Genomic DNA, 26,391 nt, shown 5'->3' with positions numbered 1-26,391 from the left:
GCCTACCACAAAAATGATGTTTTTCCCGAACACGAAGTCTGAACCTAGAGGCATATCAACTTCGTCAAGCAACCCTGTGGCTCGTCATGTAACGGTAGAGACACGCCCAGAGGTGCAGTGTACTAGAACATACAGCTGTGTCGTGCGGAGAAAAACCCAATGGAGAGCACCGGCGGGGAAGATCGGCTCATGCGATGCGTCAAGCAGCTAGAGGACTCTTTACTAGGGCCGAGTGCGGCTGCAAAGCACACCAGCACTACGCAGTTCTTTTCTGCTAAATAAAATTGCAGAGCCACGAAACCCAGCCGGTGAACGTCTCTTCTATGTTGTTTTCTCTTTCAAACCTTTATGAAAAGCAAGATAGAAAGCTGATGTTGAAGAACTGGTAAGTAGCAGCGCCATTTTTGCAAAGAACTCGATGTTTCATGGCAATTCGCGCAACTTTACTTATTTCGAAAATCGGCTTATCTCGAAATATTTCCCGGTTTTTACTACTTCGAGTTAACGAGGTAATAGTGTATACATATATATATATATATATATATAAGCAGAAAAAGAAAACTTCTCGAGGAGCCAGAAAAAATACTTGAGAAAATCGTAGACGCACGATTAAAAACAAAAACAGTGGTTTACTGACGTTTCGACTGCGGGACCAGTCTTCATCTTGAGTAACATACAACGTTGGAGCACGCACGCGTATATAGGTGCAGAGGGTGTGCTGCAGTGTACCCCTTTTTTTTAACAACATTTGCGTGTTTGGGGCGAGGGAACAGGGAAGGGAGGGCATTATACATGTGGCAGTATACACATGATGACAAACTCTTTTCTAAAAAGCCCAGCAATATTCAAATTCATCCATCTAAAAAAAAACAGGGTAGGGAGCTGCTCAAATACGCTTTTCATACGGATTACACGAATAAATGGATGGTGCAGGGAACGTCTCGACACACGAAATGCAAAGTACACAAAAAACAAATAAATACAGAACAGAAGCCGCCGGTGACGCATCCATTCCTGAAAACACCAATTACCGGCGGCGTAGGGAATGTCAGGGCACTTTACAAGTTCACAGAAGTCACAGAAGAGCGCACGTGCCAGCAACGCAACAAATTATTTAGCCAGGTAGGAAGTAACTAGGTGTGTCCTGCGTGGAAGCAACTATTGAATCGGTAGCCAGTAAGGGTCAACAAGTTTCTGTGTATACAATAAAAGCATGTCACAGCATGATGGAGGCATGCAAAGAAGTGAGTAATGATTGACAGTCTAAGAAGCGGAGGGGGGGGTCCCCGCAACATGGAAGAAGACGGTGAGTGACCGCGCGGACGGCGCGTTCGCGATAACAAATTTAACCCCCCAAAGGGGGCTGCCAACCGCGGTAGCGGAGGCGTACTGGGACCAACGTTTTTAGATTAGGTCAGTTGGCAAAGAACGCGGCCCTCCAAGCAACGAGAGCTTCGCCGCTGCGACATTCCACAATAAAACAATAAAAACAACACAGTCTACTCTCGCTACCAGACCACTGCTCGGTCGTGATCTCTGCGCTCTCAAGCGTACTTTTTTTTTCTTTTTTTTTTTGTCTCTCGCATGATGGCGGCTTTGATGTAGCGTGCGGTGGTCGTTTTTCAGCAGCGGCCGGTTGACCAACGGATCGCCAGCGATGCGACATGGTGAGTGTGGTGAATACATACGACCAGTCTGTTACGGTTCAATACTTTTAATACCTCTACGCTTCCTTCTTTGCTGTCCCGCCCCGAGACTGTTGTCGCGAGGTTTCACACTCGATCCGCGAGGACAAATTAAACGAACGATCCTTGGACTAATACGAGGAAGCGTCTACAGGAAGCCCCAATAATATTCCATGTCTTGCTTCTTCCGCACAGTGCATCACATTCGTTGTGGTGTTGCAATGCATTCTGAGGCTGTTAAATATTACTGTTTATGCCTCTGCCAAATATAAACACGTGACAAATTTGTTGTCAAGGTGCGTGCGTATAACCAGCGTACCAAGCAGGTCCAATAATCACACCAGCAAACGAAGAAAACCAATTATTTATTTATGCATCGAAACATAGAAGCTGCGAATTGTTCAGGAATTTTTGCAGTATTAAATAGCGGCAACCCTGTTGCATGTTCTCCGTATGAACATCTCATCATGATACAAGCACGTGATATTTTTCGAAAGTAATGGTGGAAGCGAGTGTCTGAATGAAAAATGTGCCGGCAATTTTTTCCTCCCTAAATCCTCCTGAGAGAAAAAAAACATCAGTAAAATAATGGCTGTGCCTTCCTAAAATATCGTTTTTCTGTTCACTATTTATCTACCTGACAATTAATATTGTCACGAAGACAGGGACGATGCAGTGGTGTTGAATGAGAAACACGTTTATTGGAGCGAACTTGTGCTCCCCTAACAACTCAAAAGAATACAGAGGCGGCGAAGCAGCGGTCAACAAAGTGACTTTCACAGGCGAGTGTCGTCGAATCGAATGCCCCGGCGTCCGCACTGCAGGCTTTTTATCTTTTGGCGCGCGTGGTTCTCGAAACGTCGATTCGCATCGAGAACATAGTAGATCCAAGAAGATTATTCTGGGCTGTTCACGTTAGATCGGAATGCTCTCCCTATCACAACAGATAACACATGCGGCACAGAAAGAAAGAATTTAACACGCGCTTCCCTTGGCGCAGAGATAATACAGACCGGCGCAGCCGGGCGGTAAAAGCAAAACACAAATAAACAAACCCAATGTATGGTTGGCGGCATTACCCCCCCCTCTAAGAGTGCATCGACCCGATGCTAACATAAGCGACAGTCCGAACAAATGAAAATAAAAGTTCGTCATCGTCCGTAGAAAGGTTTTAAGCGAACCACGTGGACGACTTCAGGCCGCGTGCGTCGTCGTGATGTGCCGGAGTCACCATCGGGGATCACTTCGTAGGTAAGTTGGCCAACACGTCGTAGAATCTGGTAGGGTCCGAAATACCTTCGCAGGAGCTTCTCACTGAGTCCGCGTCGTCGGATGGGAGTCCAAACCCACACACGATCCCCTGGTTGGTACTCGGCGTCTCGGCGTCGGAGGTTGTAGCGGCCCGCATCCACCAGCTGCTGGTCCGTTATACGAACTCGAGCGAGCTGGCGGGCCTCCTCCGCACGTTGAAGATATCCGTGGACGTCGGCGTTGAGGTCGTCGTCTTCTACGTGCGGAAGCATGGCGTCGAGCATCGTAGTCGGCCTTCTACCGTAGACAAGCTCGAACGGCGTCAGCTGTGTCGTCTCCTGGATAGCCGTGTTGTACGCAAACGTGACATACGGGAGCACTTCGTCCCAAGTCTTATGTTCAACGTCAACGTACATTGACAGCATATCTGCGATTGTCTTGTTCAGACGTTCTGTTAGTCCGTTCGTTTGGGGGTGGTACGCCGTCGTTCTTCGGTGATCCGTGTTGCTGTAGCGTAATACTCCTTGCATCAGCTCCGCAGTAAATGCCGTTCCGCGGTCTGTGATTAGGACTTCCGGGGCTCCATGTCGCAGCACAACCTGGCTTATAAAGAACTTCGCCACTTCTTGTGCAGTCCCCCTCGGAAGAGCGGCGGTCTCTGCGTAGCGCGTCATGTAGTCTGTCGCTACGACAATCCACTTGTTCTGTGATCGTGACGTAGGGAACGGGCCTAAAAGGTCCATTCCAATCTGTTGAAATGGTCTCGATGGGACGGCGATCGGTTGCAGAAGTCCGGCGGGTCTTGTCGGCGGCGTTTTTCGTCGCTGGCAGTCACGGCAGCTCCGGACGTAGTGGGTGACGTCAGAGGTAAGGCCGGGCCAGTAGTACCTCGCCTTGATTTTTCCGATAGTGCGGGCTGTGCCCAGATGTCCGGAAGACGGGTCGTCGTGGCACGCTTCCAAAATTTCGTCACGAAGGTCCGCGGGGATGACGAGAAGGTAATTCGCTCTTGTTCCGGGGCTGAAATTCTTCTTCACAAGGACGGAGTTTCTCAGGCTGAATGCTGGTAAACTGCGTTTGAAGGTCCTAGGAACGGCAACGTTGCATCCCTCGAGGTACTCGATTATGACGCGTAAGTCGGGGTCGGCACGCTGCTGGGCGGCTAGGTCGCTCTCCGTCACGATCCCGAAGAACGCGCTGTCTTCATCAGAGTCTTGTGGTGGTGGGTCGACGGGGGCGCGGGACAGGCAGTCGGCGTCGGAGTGTTTCCTGCCGGATTTATAAACGACTGTAACGTCGAACTCCTGCAGGCGCAAGCTCCACCGCCCAAGACGGCCAGAGGGGTCCTTCAAATTGGCGAGCCAACACAGCGCATGGTGGTCTGTTACAACCTTGAATGGCCTTCCATACACGTATGGGCGAAATTTTGAAATCGCCCATATAATAGCCAGGCACTCTTTCTCAGAGGCAGAATAGTTTTTCTCCTCCTTCGACAGACCACGGCTAGCATAGGCGATTACCCTTTCGCAGCCGCTTTGCTTTTGGATAAGGACGGCACCCAAGCCTATATCACTGGCGTCCGTATGCATTTCCGTTTCGGCATTTCCGTCGAAATGAGCGAGCACGGGCGGGCTTTGCAGGCGTTTTTGCAGCTCGCCGAATGCTTTTTCTTGGTCGTTTTCCCAGCTGAAAGGGGTGCTATCTTTCGTCAAGCGCGTGAGTGGCTCTGCAATGCGTGCGAAGTTTGCGACGAAGCGCCGGTAGTATGCGCACAGCCCGAGAAATCTCCGCACGCCCTTCTTGTCTTTTGGCCTTGGGAAGTTCGCAATGGCTGAAGTTTTTGCCGGGTCAGGTAGGACTCCCGCGGCGTTGACGACGTGGCCCAAGAACTTGAGTTCCCCGTATGCGAAACGGCACTTTTCAGGCTTCAGCGTCAACCCCGACGTACGAATGGCCTCGAGTACAGACTCCAACCTTGCAAGGTGTTCGTCGAAAGTTCGGGCGAATACCACTACGTCGTCGAGGTATACGAGGCAGGTGTGCCACTTAAGGCCAGCTAGCACAGTGTCCATGACTCTTTGAAACGTCGCTGGTGCTGTGCACAGCCCAAACGGCATCACCTTGAACTCGTATAGGCCGTCTGGGGTTATAAATGCAGTCTTCTCTCGGTCTCTCTCGTCCACTTCAATTTGCCAGTAGCCGGTCTTCAGGTCCATCGATGAGAAGTACTTCGCGTGGCAGAGGTGGTCGAGGGCGTCGTCGATTCGGGGGAGGGGGTACACGTCCTTTTTCGTGATTTTGTTCAGTCGCCGGTAGTCAACGCAAAACCTTAATGTGCCGTCTTTTTTCTTTACGAGTACGACGGGCGCAGCCCAGGGGCTTTTCGATGGCTGTATAATGTCATCGCTCAGCATGTCGTCGACTTGAGTCCGGATGGCTTCCCGTTCGTGTGAAGAGACGCGGTACGGTGACTGTCGGGTAGGTCGGGCTCCATCTTCGGTTATTATTCGGTGCTTCGCTAGAGGGGTCTGACGTAGTTTTGCGCTCGACGAAAAACATTCGCTATAGCGACGCAGCAAAGCCAATAATTTTTTCCGTTGTTCTTGCGGTAGCGCCGGATTCACGTCGAATTGCTGCGGGAGCTTGAATGTTTCTACGGGTGTGCGTTCAAAGTCGGCGACTGCGATCACATCACTTGCTTCTTGCGTTTCTTCGAGGAACGCAATTGCAGCTCCCTTGTTTAAATGCTGGTACTCTTCGGTGAAATTAGTGACCAAAACGTGAGATTGGCGTTGCTTAAAGTGCGCAATGCCTCTTGCGACGGAGACACCGCGGTCGAGAAGCAACCTTCGATCACTCTCTACGATAGCATCGATGTCAGAAGCAGCATCCTCACAGTAGACGGCGATCATCAAGCTTGCGCGGGGTGGCAGGGTGATGTGATCGTCGGCGATCCTGACAGCAGCACGGTGATCGGGGTTCGGCTGCGGCGTCGTGGAGTGATTGGAGGAAAATGTTATCGACTTGGTCTGCAGATCAATTATTGCGCCGTTGTCCGTCAAAAAGTCCATTCCGAGAATCACGTCGCGGGAGCAGTTAGGCAGAACGACGAACGCCGCAGGGTACGTTGTGCCGTCTATGGTGACGCGCGATGTGCACGTTCCACTTGGCGTCACGAGGTGGCCTCCTGCTGTGCGTATGTGCGGACCGTCCCATCTGGTCATAACTTTCTTCAGTTTAGACGCAAATGGTCCGCTCATTACCGAATAGTCCGCTCCCGTGTCTACGAGGGCGACTACGTCAAAGCCGTCGATGGACACCTTGACGTCAGATGCAGTCGTCCTCGAGTTGCGGGTTCGTCGGGGCGTCGTATCTCTGCTTGTACGTGTTGATGGTCGGGCACTGTGCATCGTCGTTGTCGTCGTCTTCTCAACGGACGTCTTGGTCAGGTCGGGTACGCGTCGCGCCGTGTAGCTGTCGTCGTGTTCAGGAGTCTCGTTAGGGCTAGGTCGGGTCGTCGGGATGAGGGCATGTCGTGAATGATGGTCGTCAGCGAGTCGCTGCGTCGTTGGAGGGTTTTCATTTTTCCGCCGTTGTGCAACTTTACCTCCCGAAGTTGCTGCTTTTAGTTTCCCCCGCGTGGGCTGGGGGAACTTCCACGTGAGAAGTCAGCAGTGCTGCGGCGGTTTGGTGACTGAGACGGGTAGGGCGACGGTGAACGGTTGAAGCGGGCTGGTCCTCGGTTGGTGTTGGAGAGGTATTCTTCGATCTCAGCAGGGCGCTGGCCGTATCGGGGGCGTGGGGCGTCGACGGAGAACCCTCGCAAACCGAGCCTCTTGTAGGGACAGCGACGGTAGATGTGGTCGGCCTCTCCGCAGTGGTAGCACAGCGGGCGATTATCGGGCGTTCGCCACACGTCGGTCTTCCTTGGCGTCTGGTATTGGTCTACAGGGCGTCGGGCGGGCGGCGTTGGACGGCGGTATGGCTCAGCCTCTTGACGACGGGTTGGAGCAGGGCGGGGTTGAAGAACAGCCGAGGAGTAGGTCATGGCTTGTGGTTCGCGGGGTGCTTCCGACGGCGTAGAAGTTCCCAGTGCGTTTTGGACTTCTTCTCGGATTACGTCGGTCAGGGAAGCCACTTGAGGTTGCGGCGTCGTTGGAAAAAGCTTCCGAAGCTCCTCCCTGACCACTGCTCGGATGGTCTCTCGCAATGTATCGGAGCTTCCATTTGCAGCACCGATGGTCTCCGAGAACAGCGCGTTGACAGGGCGGTCGTACTGCCTGGTTCGAATTTCTAGCGTCTTCTCCATCGCGGCCGCCTCAGACGCGAATTCGGCCACTGTCTTCGGAGGGTTACGGACTAGACAAGCAAAAAGCTCTTGCTTCACTCCTCGCATTAGAAACCTGAGCTTCTTTTCCTCGGTCATTTCAGGGTCCGCACGACGAAAAAGTCGCTTCATTTCCTCAACGAAAATCACGACTCCTTCGTTGGGGTGCTGCGTTCGAGTTTCAAGCAAAAGCGCAGCTCGCTCTTTTCTCACCACGGTAGTGAAGGTCTTAAGGAACTCCCTCTTGAATTGAGTCCAGTCGGTCAAAGAGCTCTCATGGTTCTCGAACCAAGTTCGAGCAGCATCTTCTAAGTAAAAGAAGACATGCCGGAACGTTTCTTCATCGTCCCACCTGTTGAAGATGCGGACTCGCTCCAACTTCTCCAACCATTCTTCGGGGTCTTCAGCGGGGGCTCCCCGGAACGATGGCGGTTCTCGGGGCTGCTGCAGGATGATTGGCGACGTTGTTTCTTGCACCATGGTGTTGGTTGCAGCGTTCCTTCTCTTGGGCCCTTCTGGCAGAAGACCGAACTCGGGCGGTAAATCTTGCAGGCGGGGGCTGGCTCTTGTTGGACTGGCTTGGCGGCTTTTCGAGGTTGTAGTGGGCATGAAGGGTGCGTACCCAGCACCTCCACCAGATGTCACGAAGACAGGGACGATGCAGTGGTGTTGAATGAGAAACACGTTTATTGGAGCGAACTTGTGCTCCCCTAACAACTCAAAAGAATACAGAGGCGGCGAAGCAGCGGTCAACAAAGTGACTTTCACAGGCGAGTGTCGTCGAATCGAATGCCCCGGCGTCCGCACTGCAGGCTTTTTATCTTTTGGCGCGCGTGGTTCTCGAAACGTCGATTCGCATCGAGAACATAGTAGATCCAAGAAGATTATTCTGGGCTGTTCACGTTAGATCGGAATGCTCTCCCTATCACAACAGATAACACATGCGGCACAGAAAGAAAGAATTTAACACGCGCTTCCCTTGGCGCAGAGATAACACAGACCGGCGCAGCCGGGCGGTAAAAGCAAAACACAAATAAACAAACCCAATGTATGGTTGGCGGCAATATGTTCTTACACATATAATTCAGTTCCTCCTCCGTCGGTTATCTTTGGGAAAATGCAGCAAGTTTAAAGCGAGCGACACGTTGAACAAGATCCCCAGCGCGCCCCAGAACTATCGCCCCGTCCGGCCTAAGATGTGAGCGAAACGGCTCTTGAAACCCAACAGGCAAGCCGACAGACACACGTCATAGAAGTGGGTGCAGCGTTCGCGACTCCAGAGCAGTGACGTAAGGCGAAATGTCCGCCGGCGCGCACCACATAGCGGATGAGTGGCTGAACTAAGCGTCCCTACCCTTCCTATTGAAAAGCGCGCGACGTGTCAGGCAATGTTTAAACAGGCGGCGTTGGGTGGTACTTACTACAAATTGATAAATCTGGCCGAGCTGAAGTGTGAGTACCGTTGGCCTTTAATGAGTAACCCTGACCATTCCTTGATTTTTACAGGTGCCATTCTGTCACGGGGCATGGTGGACGAAAATTCCCATGGCTGACCATTGATGACAATGACGAGGGAGAAGCTGTGTGGGGGCGAAGCCAGCACTGACTCTCTCATGGCCATTTTGTAAATGTTGTAAATAGATCGCTCATAACCTTCAACCATGGTTCGTCTTATCTGCTGTGCCACAACATTACAGTTCTTTGCTAAGTTTCACAGTTGCTACAAATCCTGTTGTAGAGAAAACCTTTTATTCGCCTTAAAGGGGCCATTACGACAAAATACCAGTTTCACTCACAACATTGGGTGTCTTATAGTGCCCCTACTGCTTGCCAAGCAGCGAATGATGCCTTATTCATTGAGAGATTACACAATTTAAGCCAAAGTTTCAATCATCTCGCTAAATAGTGTCTTGTGATGTCAGCGATGATATATCCAGGGCAGTTATTTGAAATGAATGTTGAGCACGTTAACTAGGGCTGCAGCGGATAGGGAAACCTTGCCTTCCATCCAACAAGGATGCAACATCTTGCGGTGACAGGCCTCCGTGTAGGCGACGCAATTGCATACACTTCATGGATACATGGGCCTCATCATCATTCCCTCTTGGACTTCATCTGCGAAGTGAACATTTTCATGTTCAATTAACTTTGGTCATCAACTCCTACTCCCTCATCTATGCCCTGTGGCAAAATAAATGCCTTATAATTGCATTGCTTCGTTTACCGCCCATCCTCTAGATGGCGCATGAATAGCACTCAGGCCCACTGTCCATACTCACTTTGTTTTTGAGCGTATTTGCACCTCGCTTGTATTTCTGGCTTGTCTTTGTTACAGCATGTAGTAATCGTTTCGTGAAATATAGGGTATGCTCAAGAAATAGGGTCACCTAAGACGATGTCGTTTACGCCAATCGGCCAGTGTTGTGAGAAAACTCCAAAGCGCCATACTGCTGAGCAGCTCTAGCAAGCACAGTGTGCACAGTACAACAGTGCACACTGGTACTTTTGTTTAGTTTACATAAGTTTTTCAAGTTCCACTGTTCACCTGATTCTTACTATTATAAAATGAAAAAAAAACCTTGTTTTTCAAGCTCATAAGCCTTGCCTAACAACTTGCGTTTGCTTTTGCTGGCCTCAGCAAGTTGCACTGCGTCCCATAATGCGTGCCAGTGTCATACTAATGAGGCAGTCATTCCAATGAACCAAACATTCATTTTTTCTTCATGAAAAAATGAAGAGTAAGCCCCTTTGAGTAACAGGGATTTACTTTTTCGTGGCATTTACAGTGAAACCTCATAAGAACTGAAAAGGTAGCTTTGTTATAGGTAGTCTACTAATAGTAACGTGATGAAAACAAACAACTTGCAACTCCTGTTGTATTCCTTACTCCATTATGGCTCATTTTGTCGCCTCGCATGACCTTGTCACACTTGCTGAGGAAGTGACACGGCAACACCAAAATGGTCAGAAATGGAAAGACATTTATTCTGCACTTCAGCCAGACAAATGATGACTAGCCGGGGACCACGGCATGTGTAACTTTGCCTATGTAATTTGCTTGTGTACAACTGCTCATCCGTTATACTGCTCCTTTCGCGTCGTTTTAAATTGTAACCGGACAATGGTGGCGGTGGTCAATCCCACGGGATATGTCCCAGGGGAAGACGAAGATGTGGCACGACATGGCCTGGATTAGAACATGGCCAACAGTGCTGGACTAGGTGTCCACAGCGTGACCTGCTGATGATCGGACCTTGGGGGAACGGGACTTCCAGTAAAGGTGTGGTTTTCCAGGGACTCCGTGTCTTTCTTGGGAACCACGGTCGGGTGAAAGGACCCTGGTACTAGAAAATAATACCCTGCAATTACCTCTATGTGATGAATTTTGATCGGCCCATAAATCTCAGCACAGGTAACCATTTCTGGTAGCACAGGTAACCATTCAACAGAAGTATTTCGTTATTAAAGTGTACAAATTTATTGCTCCATTCTTCTGCACATCCAAAGATGGCCCAGTGTGTCGCAGTCACCGTGGCCATGGTCAGCTGCAAAAGAAGCAAAGTTTCACTTCAGATGATGGTCAGCTGAACTCTGAATTACATGCAGTAGCTACAGGGCCGTACCCAGAGGGGGGGGGGAAGTTGGGGGTTTGAACCCCTCCTGAAACCTTTTCCAGGCAGCATGTAAGCAATACTTACTGTTGCATTCGGGAAAACTACCCCCTTCCCAAAATCCATACCCCCCCCCAAAAAAAAAATCTGGCTATGGTCCTGAGTTGCTATAATGGGAAGCACAAATTGGGTGCCACATGAAGACAGCACCAAAGAATGGTTGCTAAACCGGAAGGATAAGCAGTCTAATTTCCGGTTTAACACACCAAATAACACTTTCACCTGCCTGCCTAACTGATTTGCATGACTTGCACACACGCACACACACACGCACTACTTCTAAAGCAGCTCTTAGGTAGACAACAGGGGCCTTAGCAGTTGGCCAATAATAACTGAGCAGAAGGCTGTACAAGATGTTCTCCAAGCTGCGGGTGGGTCTGGTGGCCAGCACACAGCATTTGATCACACGTACTAAAGGGAGCACTAGTACCAGAGGCCTTCATACCAAAAAACTGAACCCTGAAATTTCTGTTATGACCAGCAGCATGTTTAATTCATTTGCATGAACGGAAAACAATGCAAACTTATTTACCTTTTACATTATTTTTTCTTCACCTGGTACAATGCTTGAATAATTGTTTGTGGGGTTTGTGCCAAAGCTACACCTTCGCTAAAGGCATACTGTAGTGGAGGGCTCGGGATTAATTTTGACCACCTGGGCATCTTTAGCGTGCACCGAATCTCGACCACACAGGCGTTTTTGCTTTCCGCCTCCATCAGAAAAGCAGCCGCCATGGCCGGGAATCGAACCTGCGTCCTTGGTCTCAGCAGCACAACACTATAGCCACTGCAGTGGGTCCCAGGTACATTGCAATGATGCCTGAATGGTTTACCCAATCTCAGCTCCACCCGCTGCAGTCGATCGAGCGATCGGCACAGTAGGGAGGTAGTTTTTATGCCGATTAGCAAACTTCAACAATGAAAAAATAAAAAGTAGAAGCAGCAAATACTCAAGACTGCATAAGACAGGTGTATTGGCGTGCATCACTTGCACCATCAGACAGAGAAATTGAACTGAAATTCAATTTTGCAATGGCGCATGGGTTGATGGGTGTCTGAGCGTGCAGAATTAATCACTCGTGATTACCCCTTTATTTGTTCTTTTTCTTTCTGCACAGTTTTATTTGTCCTTAGCTTGATTTTAAAAAAGAGTGTCTGTATAATAAACTGCAGTTGTAGTAGCGCACTTGTGTTGTCCTTTCACAGTCCCTGTCCATTTTATTGCCCTACACTGTTCGAGCAATGGAATATCAACTAGGCCAACCCGTCACGTTACTAAATCATGCAGGGTTCTCAGTTTTGGTGAGACTGCCCTTGTACTTTCAAAAATGTTGCGGGTACCTTAAAGTCACTTGTCAAAAATGATAGCTAACTTACTGTTTTCCTTTCCTTCTTTGTCACTCATTTATCCCTAGCTCCTTAACCACCGGTGATATAGTATGTACAGAGAACAACACACTTATCTATAACACAACTGTCATACTTCTAGCCTCATCCTTCCTCGCCCGAAAAGGATATAAAGAAAACTACTATGGCATGGCGTTCTTAAATCTTACCCACATCTTTTGGCCTTACAGTTTTTGTAAAAGCTTGTTTCCGCCGTTTTCAGAGGTAGTTCAATGAAGATGAACTCGCTGTTATAGACAAGTGTGTGGCACGCGCACTGTACTCTGTTTTATTGTTTGCTGGTGGGTATAGCAACGCCCCAACATTATTTCCGAGTAAGAGCCAAAGGGGTTGCGAAGTCTTTCATCGCCTGAAAATCTGTAGGCTTGACTTTAGCCGTACGAGTGCATACTAAACTAATGCCGCGACAATATGCCCTGCGAGAGACTGAAAAAAGCTGCGAAAGTGAGAAGAAACAGCGTCGCGAACAATGTACAAAGCAACGTTTGTACCTTTCAGTTAAGGAACACAGATTGCGAGAATGTGGTTTTAACGTGATGGATGGCGATCGCTATAGCTCATCAATTTTCTTGGTGCAAACATTTTGCTGTAATTAAATGCCAAGGCAGCCAGTTGTCTCATCCGCGTCGCTGGCTTCCTACCTACCTAATGTGTGCTGCGTTTTCATTCGTTTGCATTCAGGTTGACAACCAGCTTGTCTGCGAAACACCAAAGACTGGCACTATTAACAGCTAATGCCAACGGATTCCAACAGTCATTAGATGCTGCGGTAAATTTACAATGATCGTCCGTTTAATTTGCCCTCGCGGATCGAGTGTGAAACCTCGCGACAACAGTTTAGGGCGGGACAGCAAAGAAGGAAGCGTAGAGGTATTAAAAGCATTGAATCGTAACAAACTGGTCGTATGTACTCACCACACTCACCATGTCGCATCGCTGGCGATCCGTTGTTTAACCCGCCGCTGCTGAAAAGCGACGACCGCACATACGCTACAACAAATCCGCCATAGCGGGAAAGACAAAAAATAAAAAAAAAGAAAAAAAAATACGCTTGAGGGCGCAGAGATCACCACTGAGCAGTGGTCTGGTAGCGAGAGTAGAGTACGTTGTTTTTATTGTGTTTTATTGTGGAATGTCGCAGCGGCGAAGCTCTCGACAAATATTCTCATCCAAGGAATACTTTATTTCTGTCAAGAAAGCACATTATACACCCCAAAGAAATAAAATCGTCGAAAAACATTAGTTTAATATTAAATTGGTATATTTTGTTTGTTATTAATAAAGCCGACTACTGTTGCAGCGCTTGGTTTCCGATCGGCTCACTAATTTTGTTAGAATTGCAAATATACTTCTGTGAAAATGTACTTACTGCATTTGCTTCCGCATCATAAATAAAAATGGCAAGGCATCCTTTCTTGATTCCAAACGGGTGGTTGACTATTGTAGGCTTTTCCGCAGTTTCAACCGTGTAAGACGTGTTCGGGTATACTTTAAATATTATTGAGGTATAAGGGATCCCGTACTGGGGTCCGTTGGAACGGGATGCGCCTGAAAGCAAGCGCACTGTGCAGCGTTTGGCTTGCCTTTTTCCCATCCGAAATAGAGCTTGTGTCTCCTCAAAATGGCCATAAAAATGTAGAGCTCTTGTCACTAAAGCGGAAGATTAGAGCGAAGTTGGATTGTGCATTTCAAAGGTACGTTAACGGTGTGTGGTGGGCGTTCACCGGCGCCTTTTCAAGCAAGGAGAAGCAGACGACGCGCCCAGACCGATCTCAACGCTACCGCAGCGCCACCGCCTGGTCGGCGACAGCAGCGGCCAGCGACAGCGGCGTATGTTTATGACGTAACTTTGAATTCTTTCCACGGAATCGCGCTTTTCCACGGGTTCAATCCGTCAGGATCCTTCGGCGACTTGGAGAAATGCCGCGGCACGAACTTTGCCGCTGCCGAAGCATACCCCGAACGGCAGCCCGGCGCGGAGGACGTCAACAAACCGCACCGACACTTCAGAGATCCACTAAAATATGTATGCACGATGACAGCACGGAGTTAATGCGCTAATAAAGGCGTGATGGACAGCCGAGCACCAACAGCACAGCGAAAGCACATGGCTGGAGCGAGCCCCGCTCCACAAACTAGATCTCAACGCAACGCCAGCGCCACCTCTCGGAGTGGCGACAAAATAGTGCCGCCTCTCAAGGCGCAGTTTGCAAACTGAGTTAATCTAAAAACGTTGACTGGGACTGCAGCTACTATTCCACGAAAAAAAAAGGGGAGACAGACAAGGATGGGGAGGGGGGGGGGGAACGTGTCGTGGCTGACAGTGTTTGGTAGGGCGAATGAAACAAACAAACAAACAAACAAACAAAAAAACGGTGAAAGGAAAACAGTGAAAAATGGCTTAGGTACCCACCAAAGACGATACTTTCCCCAAACTCTCATTAATGCCTGAAGATGCGGATTTGAACTTATAAATGAGATACGATTCGCGGATTAGTCGATCATGGTGAGAGCGAAACCCAGATTCTAATATCGTGGCTCTGAGGTGGTCAAAAGAGTGCCCAGGAAGGTTAACGTGTTTTGACAACGGGAGAGATGGCACAGTTTTGGAATGTGACTTGTGATTATTAAACCTAGATCTGAACGACTTTTGTGTTTGCCCGATGTATTGTAGGTGGCACGCCGTACACTCGAGCAAATATACCACATTGGAACTATCACAGTTGAGGTTTCCTTTGATTTTTAGACGAAAGTCAAAGGCTGAACTGACCGCGGTAACCGTTGTGGACATGTGCGTGCATATTTGACATCGAGGCTTCCCGCAAGGACTGCATCCGCCGGTCGTTTGAGTCCTTATTTTGGATGAGGTCAGGACATCCCTAATGTTTTTGTTTCTCCTGTACACAACCCGTGGGGGTTCGGGAAAAATATGTTTTAGGCGCTCACTTTGGGTAAGAATGTTATAGTGCTTTTTTAGTATAGACGAGACTTTGGGAACAGATGCGGAATGTGTTAAGACCAAGTTCGTTTCCGGTTTGTCGTGGGAGGTTTTGGTGCCTCTGAGAATGTCTGAGCGATTCAGGTTTCGTGCTCTGTCTATAGGGTTGTCAAATATTTCAACGGGATATTTTTGTTTCAAAAGTGCACTGCGTAGCTCCTTACAATTATCATTGAAGTCCGCTTCCTTTGAGCAAATTCGACGAAAACGATGAGCTTGGCTATAAGGAATTCCGGTTTTGCAATGTTTGACGTGACTACTTTGAAAATGTAGGTACTGTTGCTTGTCGGTCGGTGTTCGGTACAGTTTAGTGATCAGTTTGCCGTCTGAGACGGTGACGTTGACGTCAAGAAAATTAACAGTAGACGGAGAGTATTGGCAAGAAAAAGAAATGGAGGGATGCGCAGAGTTGAACGCGTCTATGAAGGTTATCAGGTTCGCCTGCCCGTGGGTCCAAATCAGGAATACATCATCAATGAAACGCTTATAATAGAGTGGCTTTAAGCTCTGGCTATTCAGAAATTCACCCTCTAGGACGCCCATGAAAATATTGGCATAGTTTGGCCCTACGCGTGTTCCCATAGATGTTCCACTTATTTGGACGTAGTGTTTTCCATCGAACTCAAAATTGTTAAGCTCTAGAATTAGCCGAAGAAGAGTGCTTAGTGTAGAGCCATCAACAAATTTGTCAAAGGTTCCTTCTCTGTAAGCGTGAGTTACTGCTCGGATTCCATCGTCGTGCGGAATATTTTTGTAGAGTGACGCAACATCCATTGTAACCAGGAGGGAATTGCTGGGAATATCCAAATCTAAAACGTCCGAAAGGAAGTGGTTAGTATCTTTAATGTAGGAAGGAAAACTAGGCGGTATGATGCTAATTATCGAGTCCACGTACCGCGAAAGGTGTTCCGTGACGGTGCCTATCCCCGCGACGATTGGGAGGCCGGGATTATCTTTTTTGTGGATTTTTGGCAGCAAGTAAAACCTGCCGGCTACAGGATTAAGCGGAACAAGTGAATGGGCGGTTCTTTCTGCCATTGCTCCATCCTTCACCAATTGAGTGAGATGTTCTTTAATGGTTTCTTTAAAGTCGGCTGTAGGATCATTTTCGAGTGGTTTGTAGAATGACGAGTCTGATAGCTGCCTTTGTGCTTCTTTAACGTAGTCAACCTGGTTAAGTATTACTATTGCACCACCTTTGTCAGCTGGTTTAATTACAATATCAGTGCGGTGAGAGAGGGTTTCTAATGAATTTTTTTCACTGATGGAGAGCTTATGGCAGAAGGTACACTGCTTTTTGTACGCTTCAATGATGTCTTGTGGCACAGCTTTGATATACATATCTAAGCACTCGTCCCGCTGGGGGGGTGGTGTCCAGTGTTGAGGGCTTGGAAGCAATTTAGCAGTGTCACTAGATGTTTCGCGGTCATGAAAGTATTCCTTCAACCTCATGGTACGGGCAAAATTTTCCAGATCTTTAAAAAGCAGGAATTCGGAAAAAAACCCTGTTGTTGGGCAAGAACTCAAACCCCTAGAAAGTATGCTCAAATCGGCGTTGGACCAAACCGCATCTGACAAGTTGACTATGTTACTACTCTCGACATCTTCTTGCTGTGTGACTGGTAAGGTGCTAACAGGGGACCCGTCTGGTTTAGGGATAACATTATCACGCGAGAATTTTTTGGCCTTGACATTAGACAGCTTATCTCGAACCTTTAATTCGTGCGAGGGCAATGACTCGATCTCATGTTTGTTGAGATGGGGAAAGAGAAGTTTTTCGTTCCTTACCAAAAGTTCAAAATTTGTCTGGTAGTGATCGATAATTATGCGTATCAAGTCCAATGAAGCGGATTTGAGCACACTGTCCCACTTTTCCTTATTTGCAGGCGACAACTCAGATGTGGCTGGTTTTAATTCTATTGCAAGACCTTTGGGCACAATGGAGGAATTGAGGTACTGTTTAAGAGTGGAGGCATGCATCTCATATCGGACACGTTTGTCGGTTAGTTTTCTGGCATCTAAAAATTTCCTAGAGACATTATGGTTGGTTGCGTTACCGGCATCAGTAGGGCACAGTCAATCCTTGCGGCCGCGGGGCGGGAACTTTGAAGTGTTCGAACGGAGGTTGTACTGCCGACTCGAAGAAGCTGCAGTGGAAGGCACCGCAGGGGCAGCGGCCGAGGCGGCGTAGCTGCGCGGCGGTGATGTTGAGGCCTGAAGGGACGGCTCCGCCGGCGCGGAGTTGGTCGGCCAGGTCGAAGACCAGGTTGTAGACGGGCCCCTCCGTCTGAGGCACATGCCATGGAGGTGGCTGGCCATGAGAGCGACGCCTTCGAAGCTGGGGTTAAGGCCGTCTGCTGCAAGAACTCGTGCCGCAGGATGGAACTGCAGCTCGTGGTCAATGTAGAACAGCGTTCTTGATCGTCGGTTCCGGAGAAGCCGATTGAAGAACGACGCCTCTCGGTTGCACCGGCCAACAAACCGGTAGTTTCGGATCCTGAGGCGGCGGTTCGTGCCTCTTGGCAGCACCAGGGTCATGTACACACGAGACACCTTCGGACATTCCTGAACAATCAGGTCCAGGAGAGCCTTGTATCTTTCGAATGCCGTGGATCCATTGACGGTGGCCAGGTCGTTTGTTCCGACGTGCAGGATGATCGTTTTTGTAGTATCCGGAACGAAGTCTAGGAGGGACTGCACGTCGCCGATGCATGCTCCGGGCTGGGTGATAAAAGCAGGCGTACCTGGTCGGTTGGGGTCAAAGTGCTGGTAGAGATGCTTGGTGTGGGGTAGTCGCCGATAACGACCGTGGTGGCAGGGACCTTGGGAAATTTCCAGATGATGTTTTTAGTCGTGGTCATGGCTGGTTCCTTCGTGGATATGTAAGCAGTAAAAGAAAACTTCTCGAGGAGCCAGAAAAAATACTTGAGAAAATGGTAGACGCACGATTAAAAACAAAAACAGTGGTTTACTGACGTTTCGACTGCGGGACCAGTCTTCATCTTGAGTAACATACAACGTTGGAGCACGCACGCGTATATAGGTGCAGAGGGTGTGCTGCAGTGTACCCCTTTTTTTTAACAACATTTGCGTGTTTGGGGCGAGGGAACAGGGAAGGGAGGGCATTATACATGTGGCAGTATACACATGATGACAAACTCTTTTCTAAAAAGCCCAGCAATATTCAACTTCATCCATTAAAAAAAAAGACAGGGTAGGGAGCTGCTCAAATACGCTTTTCATACGGATTACACGAATAAATGGATGGTGCAGGGAACGTCTCGACACACGAAATGCAAAGTACACGAACAACAAATAAATACAGAACAGAAGCCGCCGGTGACGCACCCATTCCTGAAAACACCAATTACCGGCGGCGTGGGGAATGTCAGGGCACTTTACAAGTTCACAGAAGTCACAGAAGAGCGCACGTGCCAGCAACGCAAACAATTATTTAGCCAGGTAGGAAGTAACTAGGTGTGTCCTGCGTGGAAGCAACTATTGAATCGGTAGCCAGTAAGGGTCAACAAGTTTCTGTGTATACAATAAAAGCATGTCACAGCATGATGGAGGCATGCAAAGAAGTGAGTAATGATTGACAGTCCAAGAAGCGGAGGGGTGGGGATCCGCGCAACATGGAGGAAGATGGTGAGTGACCGCGCGGACGGCGCGTTCGCGATAACAAATTGAACCCCCCAAAGGGGGCTGCCAACCGCGGGAGCGGAGGCGTACTGGGAATGTAGCTACTATTCTACGAAAAAAAAGGGGAGACAGACAAACGTTGGGAGGGGGGGGGAAACGTGTGGTGGCTGAAGTGTTCGGTAGGGCGAATGAAACAAACAAACAAACAAACAAAACGGTGAAAGGAAAACAGTGAAAAATGGCTTAGGTACCCACCAAAGACGATAATTTTCCCAAACTCTCATTAATGCCTGAAGATGCGGATTTGAACTTATAAATGAGATACGATTCGCGGATTAGTCGATCATGGTGAGAGCGAAACCCAGATTCTAATATCGTGGCTCTGAGGTGGTCAAAAGAGTGCCCAGGAAGGTTGACGTGTTTTGACAACGGGAGAGATGGCAGAGTTTTGGAATGTGACTTGTGATTATTAAACCTAGATCTGAACGACTTTTGTGTTTGCCCGATGTATTGTAGGTGGCACGCCATACACTCGAGCAAATATACCACATTGGAACTATCACAGTTCAGGTTTCCTTTGATTTTTAGACGAAAGTCAGAGGCTGAACTGACCGCGGTATCCGTTGTGGCCATGTGCGTGCATATTTGACATCGAGGCTTCTCGCAAGGACTGCATCCGCCGGTCGTTTGAGTCCTTATTTTGGATGAGGTCAGGACATCCCTAATGTTTTGTTTCTCCTGTACACAACCCGTGGAGGTTCGGGAAAAATATGTTTTAGGCGCTCACTTTGGGTAAGAATGTTATAGTGCTTTTAAGTGCGAATGCACTTCTTAAGCGAGCCTGAATCGTCCGCCGCCGTAGTCCGCATAGCAACAGCTGCGGGTGCGCGCACTCCTCGTCTTCCTCCTCGTCTTCCCTAGCAACGGGGGGAGATGGGCACGCGCTACTCTCCTCCTCTTCTCTCCGCTCAGTGACTGCGGGTGTTGGGCGCCTCCTCATGGCACATACCCACGTGAGGGATTGACCAGGAATCGGGCGTGAGAAGGGCTAATGCACCCGCTTAAAGGAGTACTGACACGAAATTTCAAAGCTTAGATAACTATGTAAAACGCTTCCTTTTTATCAGGAGATATCTCTCAGCAAGTTTTAACAGCGGCGAGAGGCCGAGGCGAAGCGGCAACGTCGAGTGGCCCTTCGCGCCGCCGCCAGGGACTTCGCTCGAGCCGACGCCTGCTTCAAGAGCAACCGTGCATTCGCACTTACACACTCTCCCCCTCGGGGAAGTGCGAGGGAATTTTTTTAGTATAGACGAGACTTTGGGAACAGATGCGGAATGTGTTAAGACCAAGTTCGTTTGCGGTTTGTCGTGGGAGGTTTTGGTGCCTCTGAGAATGTCTGAGCGATTCAGGTTTCGTGCTTTGTCTATAGCGTTGTCAATTATTTCAACGGGATATTTTTGTTTCAAAAGTGCACTGCGTAGCTCCTTACAATTATCATTGAAGTCCGCTTCCTTTGAGCGAATTCGACAAAAACGATGAGCTTGGCTATAGGGAATTCCAGTTTTTCAATGTTTGACGTGACTGCTTTGAAAATGTAGGTACTGTTGCTTGTCGTGCGGAGGAGGACCGTGCCGAGGGCTGTGGGACGGGCCGGGAGCATGGGCCCATCGTTCCTCATCTTGCGGGCGGCCTTCCTGCGCTGCGAGCGCGACAAATACAGCTGCCAGGACCCTTCGTCGGCTTGTTTGTTTTTGAGGCTTCCGCCACTGGCCACCTGGAGGCGGGAGCCCAGCACATGGCGCTCCGACCCTTACCCGCTGCACATTGCACCACCCGGGAAGCCGGCCAGACGGCCCGCACTGCACCACATCACCCACTGGGACCAGTTCCGGCGCTGCCTTGTCGCGGAGGAGCTGGGGGAGGGAGCAGAGATGTTCGGGGGCTTGGTTCGCTGCGCCAGGCGAGCCACGCGGAGCTGCACCGTCGCCGAGGGGACCACCACCATGTCAGACCTGAAGCTGCTGCAGCTGCGGGCGGTACGGAACCGGGCGGAGCGGAGAGCGCAGCTCTCGGGGGACAGGGCAGACTGGACGGAGTACCGTCGCGTGGATGCTGCCTGCCGACGACATGCCCACCGCCTCAACCGGCAACGGTGGGCCGAGCTGTGCATCAGCTCGGAGGCAGACCCGCGCTGCCTTCGACTCTGGGACATCTTCCGCTCCATCTTGAAGCCCCGGATAAACCGCAACCCTCTGGCCGCCCTGGCCATCCGCAAGCAGGCAAGCTTTGGGGAGCTGGCCGAACCCTTTGCGGATCACTTCCTGCCACAGCACCGGACGGAACCAAGGCCCGTGGCTGCGCTGGAGGAGCCCGAGGGACGTCACCCTCTCAACGACGCCCCCATCACGGAGGGCGAACTCCGCAGTGCCCTCCGAAGCTGCAAGCGCAAGTCGGCGCCAGGGGCAGAGGGCCTCACCTACCAGATGATCCGCAACCTGGACGAGGTGGGGTTCGGCAAGCTCCTGGTGGCCTACAACCGCATCTGGGAGACGGGGCAGCTGCCGCCCGAGTGGCTGCTCGCCATCCTGAGGCCCATCCTCAAGCCGGGGAAGGGCCTTTGGGCGGTCACGGCATATCGTCCCGTGGCCCTGCGGGTGCAGGCTGCTGGAGCGGGTGGCGCTGCGCAGGATGGAGGCCATCGTGGTGGAGGAAGAGGCGATCCCGGAGCAGCTCACGGGGTTTCGGAAGCACCGAGTGGCGACCGACTCCATCACTGACGTGGTGGCGGCCCTGGAACACGCCCGTGCCACCAGGCAGGTGGCTGCCCTGGTGCTGCTCGATGTGAAGGGCGCATTCGACAACCTGCAGCGCCCCGCCATATCCTTGGCCATGGAGGAGGCCGGCATTGCGGGGAAGCTGCGGGGCTTCGTCGAGGCGTTCCTGACGGGCCGGACGGCGCAGGTGCAGGTGGGGGACGTCTTGTCGGCACCTCGGCCAGTGGATATCGGCACCCCACAGGGCTCCGTCATCAGCCCCTTCCTCTTCAACCTGGTGATGGCAGCCGTGCCAGGCTGCCTGCCCAGAGGGGGGGCGGCAAAGGGTACACATGTCGGTGTACGCCGACGACATTGCCCTGTGGGTGCTTGGACCGAAAGGAGACGGTAGGGCGGTCGTGCAGCAGCTGCAGGCGGCTATGGATGCGGTGCGGTGCAAGCTTGAAGGTGTCGGCCTGCAGCTGTCGGCTGCAAAGACAGAGGCCATGCTTGTGCACCCGAGCGCAGCCGCCCGCGGACGGACGAGGAAACTCCTCATAGACGGCGAGGAGCTCGAGTGGAAAACCAGGGTGAGCTACCTGGGGCTCACCCTGGACCACAGGGTGGACTTCCGCCAGGCCGCCAAGGAGCTACGTGCCAGGGCACAGCTGGCCACCTCGGCCGTGCGGAAGATAGTCGCCCGGGACAAAGGCTGCTCCCAGCAGACAGCCCTGCGGCTGTACAGCGCCTCGGCCGTGGGGCTTGTTGAAGACCAGGAAGCAGACGTATGTTAGCGGACAGCGGTTTAATGAGGGGGTAATTCGGTAGAGGAAGAAGATGGTGTCACGAGCCTCGCTGCCTGTGAGGTGGCTTCGATGTCTTCGTCTTCTCAACCAGATCACATTTTCCAACAGGCTCCGGCCGGCCAAATTTTATGGATCTGGTTGGATTCACATGGCTAAGTTCTAAAAATGGCAGTACACTGTGCAATTACATCTGTAGCATTAAGGCGCTGAAGTCGCTGAATGAATTGTCCGTCTCAAAGTCTGCGGTAAATGCAAGCACCACGCATTAGCGAACGTGTCCATTCACACTTTCGTTGGCCGAATCAATCTTTTCCAAGAGCCTCCCCACCAGGGAACCTGCGCAGCTATGAAGTTTAAGCTTCCGGAGTTGTTTAGAAAACAACCATGCATTTCGTGCGTCCATGGGATCCAATTCCCTTCACATATTCGTGATTCTTTTGTCTTGAGATAACTATCGCGTTTAGGCTTCGGTTTCTTGCAGCAATCAGTTATCGTCTTCTTCCAAGCGGTAAATCGTGCGAGAGGGATGTTTGATCTGCAAAAGTCGCTTTCAGCACTACCGCAACAAAGGTTTGCGTTTTCTGATGTAGAGGCGTTTTCCCCGCCTGAGTTGTCAATATCTTCGTCATGCTTGAAAACTTTGAAGTTCTCTGTACTTTCTTCGGAAAGTTCTCGCTCGGCCGTAACTCCTAGGTGGTGAAGGTCCGAAAATGCATTCTTCTGCTCATTTGCAGGCGCTTTAGTTGCCACGTGCATGCTTCTCATTTCTTTGAAGTCGACGATCGGAGAGATGGATGTCGCAGCTCCGTGCACCGTCCACCCGAAGACTGTTTTCACGGCGGTGAGATTTTCACTAAGGCGCCGAATGTCCCCAGTCACAAGTTTCCAGGAAAAGTCTGCTCCGATAAGTAGGCTAATGCCTGGTTCGGGCTGAGCTTCAAAGGAGAAGTCGGCGAATGGCATCGCTTTGGCATCGAGTTCCTGAAGAATCGTCTGTTCCGTTAACCGAGGCAGGTCCTTGCTTATCTCAGGTACTTCAAGTGCCTCGATTTCAAATTCGCGACAGTCGTACTGGCTGTAGAGGGTGAGTTGTACTCTTTTGTATCGCCTGCGTTGAAAGGACGAATTTCTAAAACCGGACATCGTCATCTCCTCCTCTGCAAGTACATTGGATCGTAGCTTCCTCGACAGCCTTTCGGTTATAAAACTACGTTGGCTGCCTCCGTCGAATAAGAGTCTCACCAGATGTTTGCGTGAAGTGCCCGTAATCCAGACATGTGCTGTCTGAAGCAGAACAATTCTGTCGGAGGTCTTTGATTCCGTTGACGAGCTGGACGCCGGCAATCTTTCCGGCGGTCGGCGTTTCCACGCTGGGTCACACAAGGAAGTGATATGGCGTCCATTGCAATTTTTACATAAAAGCCTTCTCGTACTCATGCACTCCTTGGCGCGGTGAAAACGCCTAGCGCAGCGAAAGCAACATCCGTGTTGTTTCAACTTGGCTTTCTTTTCGTCTAGTGTAAGTTGAGCCTGGCAGCTCTCTGTGATGTGGTCGTGCGATTCACAGAAAAGGCAACAGTTGTGGGACAACCTAACGGTTAATGTCGAATCAGACCCCTGAGTGTTGTCCTTCACTTGCATCCGTGGTGTGTCGATTGCAGATCTAGTCATAACATAAGTAATCTCCCGACTCCTTACTTCTAGGTTCAACAGGTCAAGTAACGTCGACACTTCATCGGGCCTTTCACATCTCGGTTCTCGTGCTGATGTTTCCATCAACGTTAACTTGTTAAAGTTGAGCACGAGCTCATACGGTAAACTCTGCAATAGCGCAGCCTTTAACATCACTCCGTAGGAATCAATGTGAACATCGAGATGCTTTAGCGACCTGACGTGGCTCTGCACACGTTCATGGAGCGTCTGAAGGCCACTCAAGTCGTCGCAGGAGGCTACTTTCGGCAGGTTTAGAAGTTTTCTCATGTGGTCGTTGATTATCAGGGTCTTGTCTTTAAATCGTTGCTGCAGCAGTTCGATGGCTATGGGGTAGCTGTCGTTAGTTGTTGGTAATCCCCTGATGACGCCTTGCGCATTCCCCTTCAGATAACTGTGCAGATACTTGAGTTTGTCAACGTTGGCTAGTGATGGGTTTTTATGGATCGTAGATTCAAACTGGTCCTAAAATGCAGGCCACTGAGCAAATTATCCGTGAAAAGGTTGTATCTCAAGTTTGGGCAATCGAACTTGAACTCGTTGTGGAGGTGAGCTGGCAGCCTGTATTGTATTACCCGCCGTGAAAAGGCACGCGTCTACAAGAAGCCCTTCAGCGCGGAAAATCATGCGTGCGATGGAATCACGGTAGTGTTCTACGGCTGTCAACTCGTCGTCTAATTCCTCACCGGGGACGCGACCCTCGATTTCTTTGTCCATATCGTTTAAAGAAGTCTCTTTCAATTTGAGCATATTTAGCTGTTCCGCCAGCTCACCCATCGGTAGCGGGGTACTCTCCATTGTGGCCTTCATGTCGTTGATGATCCGTGTAGTTGAGGCGCGTAGAGCAGCACGTTTTCGTTTGAGCAGGTCCATGATGACACGCAGTACGCGGAGGTGCCGCTTTAGCAGGAGCTGGGGCGATGCGTCGTTCTTGGGAGGCGCGTCCTCTTCAATGGGCCTGCTTCATCGGTAGGTGTCTCCAACGGTGTAATCCTTCGATCCTGGTCACGGCACCAAATTGTTGAAGACCAGGAAGCAGACGTATGTTAGAGGACAGCGGTTTAATGAGGGGGTAATTCGGCAGAGGAAGAAGATCGTGTCACGAGCCTCGCTGCCTGTGAGGTGGCTTCGATGTCTTCGTCTTCTCAACCAGATCACATTTTCCAACAGGGCTACTGATGTACGCGCTGCCGCTGGTCACCCTGCGGAGACCCAACTGGCGGCAGCTGGAGGGCGACCATCGAAAGGGCGTCCGCACCTGCCTGGGCCTGCCCCGAAACTCGCAGTGCGACAGGACGCTGGCTGAGGCAGGGGCGTGGACGGTGGAGATGACGGCCAAGCAGAGGGCCCTGGGCCACATTGACCGGCTGCGCCGAGCCGAGGGGGGCGGCCCCCTGCTGCAGCGGCTGCGCACCCACCGGCACTCGCGCATGGGGCGCATGCTGGCCCGGTACGAGCAGGTGGTGGGCATCACAAACTTGGGACCCTTCAGCCGCCCTCCGGACCTGGCGGCCGAGCTCCACCTGGAGATTCCGGGCCTGCGCAGCAAGCGGCGAAAGCCCCACTGCGGGTTGCTGCAGCTGGCCCGGGCCGTCGTCTGGAAAGACCTGGAGGGCCACACCCTGGCGTACTCGGATGGCTCTGTGCGGCAGCGGCAGGGCTCCGCTACAGCGGCCGCCGTGCTGGGGGAGGCCACCCGGCAGGCCCGGCTGCACTACGCCGCATCCTCGGTCACGGCAGAGCTTGTGGGGTCCAGCTGGGCCTGGACCTGCTGCTGGAGCTGGAGCCCGCACCCGAGCGCTGCGCCCTGCTTTGCGACTCCCGGGTGGCTCTGCTGCGCATCCGGGAGGGCGACTCACACTCCCCTCTGGTTCGAGGAGTGCGCGAGAAGGCGGAGCGGCTTGCAGGCAGGAGTGCCCGGCTGCGGCTGCAGTGGGTGCCCGGCCACATCGGGCTCGAGGGCAACGAGCGGGCGGACGAGCTGGCCGCCGAGGCCCACGAGCTGACGCCCTCGGCCACGGATGCCCAGGCAGCGGTGGACGACTCCCGCCTGCTTATACAGCGGCACGTGCGGGCACAGCACCCGGACCCACGGCTGGCTGCTGGAGAGGCCCCACCACCTGTGCGGGCTGCACGGCTGC

The 26,391-nt window shown here is 51.1% G+C and overlaps 1 long non-coding RNA gene across 1 annotated transcript; it reads left to right on the top strand.

Moving 5' to 3' along the window:
* The first annotated feature begins 1,603 nt into the window (after positions 1-1,603).
* On the top strand, positions 1,604-8,922 carry LOC144167109 (uncharacterized). The gene is made up of 2 exons (XR_013321848.1): positions 1,604-1,667; positions 8,770-8,922. It is a non-coding gene; the product is annotated as an uncharacterized LOC144167109 (long non-coding RNA).
* Positions 8,923-26,391: the final 17,469 nt, after the last annotated feature.

This window comes from Haemaphysalis longicornis, unplaced genomic scaffold, assembly GCF_048455015.1.
Source record: "Haemaphysalis longicornis isolate Haplotype H1 unplaced genomic scaffold, Haemaphysalis longicornis Haplotype H1 scaffold_2, whole genome shotgun sequence".
NCBI lineage: Eukaryota > Metazoa > Arthropoda > Arachnida > Ixodida > Ixodidae > Haemaphysalis > Haemaphysalis longicornis.
This window is presented reverse-complemented; position numbering and strand designations above follow the sequence as displayed.